The sequence below is a fragment of the Pteropus vampyrus genome, unplaced genomic scaffold (assembly GCF_000151845.1).
Source record: "Pteropus vampyrus isolate Shadow unplaced genomic scaffold, Pvam_2.0 Scaffold42, whole genome shotgun sequence".
NCBI classification, from domain to species: domain Eukaryota; kingdom Metazoa; phylum Chordata; class Mammalia; order Chiroptera; family Pteropodidae; genus Pteropus; species Pteropus vampyrus.
The window spans coordinates 1,490,290-1,498,763 of NW_011888823.1; the positions used below are offsets into that span (position 1 = coordinate 1,490,290).

Below are 8,474 nucleotides of genomic sequence, written 5' to 3' on the forward strand. Positions count from 1 at the left end.
CAGACTGAAATCAATGAAAACAAATAAAATGATTCTATTTTGATGTATCTTATAAAATCATTGACAAAATCTTCGCCATACTCCTCTTCTCCTGCTCAATCGTCCCCCCTTTTAATGAAGAATCCCTCATTTTTCTGATTGATGTAAGCTTGCCTTATACACCTTAAGGTAAATAATGTTGGAATTTATTGAAATTCAAAATGTATTATTTAATAAGTGACTACTTATCCTTCGTGGGACTTCATCTTATGGGGCCAAAAAAAAAAGTATTAGATAAACAATCTTCCTGTGTAAAGAAAACTTATACATAATCAGGATAGTAGCGGTTATAAACCAGAGTTATGATAATACATAAACATAATTTTGTGCAATTTTTTTCCCTTTATCGTTCTCTAAGTCTCATTTCTTAAGTCATCATTAAAAAGCCCTTTTTGTCTTGCCAACAGCACTGCGAATTTTCTTCTGCAGAGGACAGGTATTAAGGCCTGGACCTCATAACATCCAGGAGGCAAGGAAAGGTCCAGAGAGTTCTGTAATCTGTAAACAAGCATTACATATTTTCAAGGATAAGATAAACCCTGATTACATTCTGAGGTGCCCGATGTAAAAATCCCACATGTCTATCATGTCGATGTGTTAATTCCTAATAACCTGAGAAATAGGAAAGGGATGCATGCTGAGATTTTTTCTCCCTGGTAAATGCTTTTAAACTTATCTATTGTTCCTTACTTCCTTGTTCATTTCCAACAACATTGTAATTATGGCCAAATTTAGCTGATCTTTACATTAGCTGAACAAAAGCTTTGAAAGACAGCAATAGAAAATTGACGAAATTAAAGCAAAATTAGAAATAATTCAGAATTTAAAAGTCTGACTTTGAAGTTATTTTTAATAGGCTATTAGTTTGTAACTAAGTAGCACCCCCCCAAAAAAAAAATAAAAAAACCACCAGGGTTTGGCAAACTGTGGCCTGTGGGAGAAATCTGGCCTGCTGCCTCTTTCAGTAAATAAAGTTTTATTGAAGCACAACCGCACCTATTTGTTTTCGAATTGTCTACAGCAACTTTCTCACCCCAATGGCAGAGTTGAGTCATTGTGAAAGAGACCATAAGATCTACAAGGACCCAAATATTTACTCTCTGGTCCTTTAAGGAAAACGGTTTCCCAACCTTTGTTTTAGACATTTTAGACATGATAATTTTTATTAAATGTTATTGTCTCTCAAAGTACAAGGATATAAAAAAATAGTCTTATAGTAATTGATTTACTTGGTTCTCCTCTCTCTCTCTCTCCCCCTATCTTTCTTTGTTCTTCCTTCTTTTACCCTAGAATACTGCCATGTCCCAGGAACTGTGCTAGGCACTTCATATATATTATGACATTTAATTTTAACATTCCCTCTGTGAAGAAGGTATTATTAATATTTCAATTTAGTTACAAGGAAATCAGATTTTGAGAAGTTGAATAACTCATATAAGTTACCCAACTAGCAATTAAGAGATTAAAGACTCTAGTCTGTCTGGCTCTATTATAGAAAAACCAGTTTTGGAGTTGCAAGTATATACTTGAATATATACCAACAGTCTCAGAAGGGTAGATGTGATGATTAAATAACATAATGCATATAAGGTATCCACAGGTGTCTGACATAATAGATGCTCAATAAAAGTTAGTCTCTGTCCTCTTACATCTGGATTTCATTACCCTTTTGCACTGAGTTGAAATCGACTTAAAAAAAAAAAAACCAATGTATATTTGGCATGAGAATAGCATAGCTAATTTGACTAAAAGACAAAAATTATAGGGATTTCTTCTTTCTAGGGTTAGCCTATCATCAGCAGATTATGTATGCTTTGTAACCCTGTGGTAGTGGAAGGTGGCTCTGAGCTATCCACATGCTCCTTACCTGGTCTCAGTTGGGAATAAGGATGAGTCATTGTGAGGTGGATAATTGTGGTTAAAAGTCCAAGCTCTGGCTATGGAAATGATTTTATTTTACTGTATTGTATTGTATTGTATTGTATTGTATTGTATTGTATTGTATTGTATTGTATTGTATTGTATTGTATTGTATTGTATTGTACTGTATTGTACTGTATTGTATTTAAAGTTTACCGACTCCTAGGAGACCAACTCCCTGAACTTTCCATCATTAACACCATTCTTTAACCAGCTAAACAAATTGGCCTATTAGGATTCATAAACTTAAATTCAAAAGCTCTAGGCTAGGAAGAGAAGCTAGCTAGATTTATGTATGCTTTAGTTAACTTACTTGATTAGATGACTCTTTCCTTGTGTGACTGGGCTTCTAAATAATACATCTTTGTAGTACCAAATTATTGTGTTCTATTGTTTCTATAACTCAAGTTACATTGGATTTAGGAGCAAACCAAAAATAAAATAAAATAGAATAATAAAATAAAATAAAATAATTAGAATTGTGTACTAATTCATATATTATACACTTCTGTGTTTTACAAAGAAGGTAGAGGTTGAATGTTTTAGCTCCTCCTAAAGAGAGGACAAGATGCTAGCCTCCTAATTGCACCCCTGAGCATGAAGGCATGTTGGTCTTTCATCCAGACACTTAGCTGTGTTAGGTTCTTCAATAGCCATAGTAAGATTGACCTTTGTTTCAATCAGATTGTCTTCCAGTCTATGCAGAATTATTCACATCTGGCAATGAAAAATAAACTCATTCTACATACTTACTAGTGAACAGTCTTAAGCTCGTAGTCACAATATTTATCTAAAGACTGGGGGAAAATCAACTTTAAAAGATTTCTTGACTTAGAAATAAAATATATAAGTTAATGAGATCAGTAAAGAACACATTTGATTGGTGTTCTGCCAAATTGCTGTTCATTTTCCTTTTTCCCATTTTACTGAGATATAATTCACATACAACAGTGTATAAATTTAAAGTATATAACATAATGATTTGACTTACATATATCGTAAAATTATTACTACAGTAGGTTTAGGTAACACTTATTATGTCATATAGATACTAAAAAAATTTTTTCTATGTCATGAGATTCTTAGAATCTTTATTCATAACAACAACTTTCATACATATCATATTGCAGTGTTAACTATATCATGTTATACATTATGTCCTTAATGCTCATTTATCTTACAACTAAACATTGGTGCCTTTGATCACCTTAAATTTGCTGTTCTTGAATTCTATTTTGATGGCATGCTATCAGCTTACATGGAGAGCCATTATCAAAACAGGCCTGTTATTTATGTTCATCGTGGACTTTTTTTTAAGGATGGTCTTGACTATATGGCACTCTCACCTTTATAACTTTAGAGTAAAATCCTTAAAATTTTCATATTAAGACTATACATAGGCTACTTGAAAAAAATGTTCTATTTTCATTTTAGGAACTGTGAATTTGGTAAGTAAGCTTTCCCTTTTCAGTTGGTGAATTAAAGGCCCAGGGCCAAATCTGCCATGTTTCTGTAGTGGGCATGGCAGTTGTGCCTTATCTCACTTTCATAAATTCATGCTCCTTTATTATAATATCTGGAACTATTTCTTTGTAAGGCTCGTTTTTGAATGTGTACTTAAAATATTGAGAGTGCTTGAGAAGAACTGACAAAAACTGACCATTCATAGCCTTGGTAAGTAAATAAGAGAAGTTCTGCCACTTTCCAATTTTGTGCCCAGAGTGGACATCATTAATCAAGAATGACTCTTATTCTCACAAAACCTGGACAGCACTTCATATTCCTTCACAATCCGTGTTTCATATGGTCACTATCAATTGATTAAATTTGGAACTCATTAGAACACCTATTTGCCATCTCTGCCTTAGAGGTTTGTTCCATGCAGTTTTTATTTTTTTTTATATACTACCTTTCATCTAAAACTTCAGTAAAATTATCTACAGCCATGCTACCCTGAACAAACCCGATCCTGTCTGATCTCAGAAGCTAAGCAGGGTCGGGCCTGGTTAGTACTTGGATGGGAGACCACCTAGGAAGACCAGGTGTTGTAGGCATAAAAAATAAAAAGTAAGGGATTATAAGCTGACAAGGTCCTCGCAATCTGTGAGGTCAACCAAGGGTTGCCTTGTGTAAAAAAAGAAAAAAAAACTTTAATGAAATTGCTTTCTGGTTTCCTTAATGTGAAATACAATCTTTACATTCGTTATACAAACAAACAAACAAAGCAGTAAAATAAAATGGTACTCTAATAACAACAATATGTACATTTAAAAATAATTTAAATAATAATCATCTTCCAGAATTTATCTCTTTTAATACCGAAAAACTTAGTTTCTCGTTCCCTTTGGCCCATAAGGTCACTGGAATTTAAGAAGTAGAACACTAGGGACGGACTTTCACTCTGAACTACTCTGGCTGTGGAAGAGCACAGGAACCTGTGCCTAGATGTGACTTAACTCAGCCATGTGCTGTGGAAGGAAAATGGTTTCCATGTCCCCGCTACTTCACAGCCAGAACACGTGTGCACAGGTTTGGGAGAATGCTTCCCACAGAGTTATTCCCTTGATTTCAAGTCAGGAGTAGAAAGGTTTTAGGTTGTAGAAAAAAACTGACTGTCTTTACATGTGCACACACAGAGACATATGCATGTGCGTGTATTCTCTTTGTCTTAACGGTGATTTAAAATGGTATCGGGTTCGTTAACCAGACATACGTGCTCTAACGAAAATGCCATCATCAGTGCTAATGAGTGAATTTAAGTCAGTGTTATATCAGACAACATAAGGTAAAGTATCAAAGGGGAAATGGTTATAAAAATTTATTTTAGTGTGTGTCTTAGAAAACCTCAGTGATCCAAGTATGCTGCTTGCCTTCCTGTATTTCCAACTCCCCAGAGAAATGGCCCATTCCAAAGCCAAGCAATTTTGAAAATTAAAAACATATTTTATTAATAGCTCAAATACAGGAAGAACACAACAGCCCTTCCTGGTGATGTAATTGAACCTGATGATTTGAATTAAAAATATGCTAACATCTGGTAGTACCCCAACATGGCCTATTAGAAATGAAATAGGCTAACCTCTGAAGTAATATTCATACTTCCTATATGTTTCTTTTTTTTTTTCATAGAAACAAAAAATCTATTCCCCCAATAGAAATCTATATAATTAAAAAAAAGAGAGAATGTTTGGCCTAGAGGCTGTGTTCAACATTACGAAGTGGCAGTTGCGCCAAAAACGTTTCTGAAGAATCCTGAGTGTCAGATATGGCGTAAAAAACAGCCTATTTCTACCTGGTCAGAACCAAAGAAATGTATATTTTTTAGCATGATAGAATTTGGAATACATAGGTAAATACTCAAATATAAAGTTAAATTGAGATAGCAGCCTTAAACAGATCCTTTAATGATGTGTTGTTATTAAGACTTTATCAGAGCTTGAAAGGAATTTAATTATATCTTGGCAATTTGAAATGTTTACCTTTACATGCACAAACCAAAAAAAAAAAAAAAATGTTTACCTTTACATGCACAAACCAAAAAAAAAAAAAAAAAGGTGGGGAGATGAAAAACAATATACAAAATTTCTTTTATTTCAATTTTCGAGAATGGCCTCGGCAGGGGTTTTCATAAGATAAATGCCAAAAGACAACCTAATAACAGCTTTCTTTGTTCCAAAATTAGGAAAGGGAAAAAGTGGAAATGAGCATGTCACATAGTTCTTAGAAAAAGGACAGTTTGTTTTCAGGACTGAAAATTACAGACAATTTTTTGTCCAGAACATGGAAATTACTAGAAAGGTTATAGAAGTTATTCTTAAGGTGGCTTCTGGCACCATTGTGCCAACCTTTGATGTGTTTTTGCTTTTCCCTTAGCAAGTGTTCTTAAAAAGAAAGAGGTTTTTCTATTTTGGGTCCCTTGAGAACAAACACACCTCAATGATGTTCTTTCAGAGAATGTGCCTTGTGCCTCTGCTCTGTACCTTTCTGTGATGAGTATCTGCCGGGCCTACCTAGGGCACAGCTCGGAGCCATCCTCATTATCCTTCCCAAGCTAAGAGAGCACCCCTCAGTTGGGAAATGATAAAATAGATCAACATTTATATGCATAGAAGAGATTTATTATTATTATTATTATTATTTTGTAATTAAGAAATTTTTTATGGTAGCAGAATTTCAGGCAAAAGTTGCAAAAAAAGAACAAGGAATTCTCATATGTTACCATTTGTTTATATATTTTGCTTTCTTATTCTCTCTTTATCTCTTCTTTCTCTCTTCATAGACACACACACACAGATACGCACAGACACACACATGTATTTTATATTATCTTTTGAAAATATTTGAGAATAAGTTAAAGATGTATGTCTCCAGTTCCAAACAAACATCACAGGATCTTGTCATTTTTTATATTTGTTACTCCCTTCTCCAAAAGTAAGAAACTCAGTTCCCATTATCTTTAATATAAATACTCATTTGCTCAAGTCTAGAATACATGGAAAGCAGTTTCAGAATTGATAATGCTATTACTGCAAAACACAAACTCACCACTTAGAGTTTATATTTGTTTACAGTTTTTGGAGGCATAATTTATAAACAGTGGAGTACAAAAAGTGTGCAATTAAGTACAATTTGATGAGTTTTGACAAATGCATATTCTCATGTATTCATACTCCTGCCAATATTTAGAACTTTTCCATCACCTTGCTCTTTGCCAATCAGTCCCCACCCAAAGCAAATTAACCCAAAGGAAACAGAATAAGTGAAAGAATGAAGGTAAGACTAGAGATCAATAAATCAACAAAATCAGCAGCTGAATCTTTGAATCTCTCAATAAAATTGATAAACCCTTAAATAAACTGATCATTATTAAGAATAGTAGAGGTATGAGCACAAATTTTTAAGATAGTAAAAGATCACAAGGGAATATTATGAACAGTGTTATTCAATATAATTTGTATATGTAGATGAAATAGACATATCCCTGAGAGACTCAAATTCATAAATACTGACACACAAAAAAAGAGTAGAAAATCAGACTAACTCTATCTGCTAAAGAAATTGAATTTATAATTCAAAATCTTTCCACAAATAAATCCTTATGATTCAGCCGTGAACTGAACCCTTTAAGTAAGGAAGAATACAAATTCTACATTAACTTTTTTCTCAGAAAATAAAGGAAGAAAATCCTATTTAATTTTATTAGGGCGGCAAAATTCTATTACCAAAGCCAGACAAAGATGTTACAATAAAAGTGTAGCCTAATATCGCTTAGAAAACAGATCAAATGCAACAATATATAATAAGAATAGGTAGTAATACCAAGTGGATTTATCCAAAAAATGAAAGTTTGCTTTAACATTTGAAAATCAATTAGCACAATTTATTTCATTAACAAGAACAAAAGAAGAAAAAAGTAGCATCTCAATAAATGCAGACATTTCTCCATTTATGATTTAAAAAAAATACCCAACAAAATTAGGAATTCCTCATAAAGAACATCTATAGAAAACCTACAGAGAGGGCTCTATTTAATGTTGAAGGACTGAAACCTTTACCAAAGCTTGAGAACAGATAAGTTTGTCCACTTTCAAAATTTGTATTCTATAGCTGGCAAAACTAACATATGGTGAGAAAAATCAGAAAAGTGATTACTGGGGAAATGCTTAAGATCAACCAAGAAGAGGCACTAGAAAACTTTGATGGAATATGTGTTCCTTAGATTCATTACACTCTGTATATTTTGATGTATATCAATTATATTTCGGTGATAATCTCAATTAATTGCTCAGATGTCTATCCTCTTAAACCATTTAGATTGTGTTTTTATTTTTTAGTTTGATGATTATATTTAAAAATTTCCATATTGTTTTAAATGGTAGGCAAAATTCTATAATCCCTAACGAACCACAGTCTTATATAATCCCCTCTCTTCAAGTGTGGGCAAGATCTATAATTTGCTTTTAACCAATAGAATGGGGCAAAGGTGATGGCATATGATTACGTTACGTTATATAGCAAAGTAAAGGGATTTTGTGGAAGTAATTAAGATCCTTAATTGATTTTTAGTTAATCAAAAGATTTTTCTGGATGGGCCTGACCTAATCAGATGTGTCCTTTAATAGAGGGTCAAAAGTCAGACTCTAGCTGATCTTGAAGAAGTAAATTGTCGTGCGTTCTACATCTGCAAGGAAATGAATTCTGCCAATGGTAACCACGTGAGCTTGGAAGAGAATATTGAGCTTCAGATAAGATTTTTAATTCAGCCTGTGAGATCTTGAGCAGAGAGTTAAGCGAAACCATGAGATAATAAATAAATAAATAAATAAATAAATAAATAAATAAATAAATAAATAAATAAATAAATAAATATGTTTATATATTTAAGCTTCTAAATTTGTGGTAATTTGTTATTCAGCCTATAAAACAAATGCATTTAACATTATTTTTTTTTAATTTGTGATATCTCTTAGATCTCTTTTCATTTAGTCTATTAATTTTTTCCCATAAGAAACAAA

At 32.8% G+C, this 8,474-nt stretch overlaps 1 pseudogene; it reads left to right on the top strand.

Moving 5' to 3' along the window:
- The first annotated feature begins 3,894 nt into the window (after positions 1-3,894).
- Positions 3,895-4,013, top strand: LOC111738713 (annotated as a pseudogene).
- Positions 4,014-8,474: the final 4,461 nt, after the last annotated feature.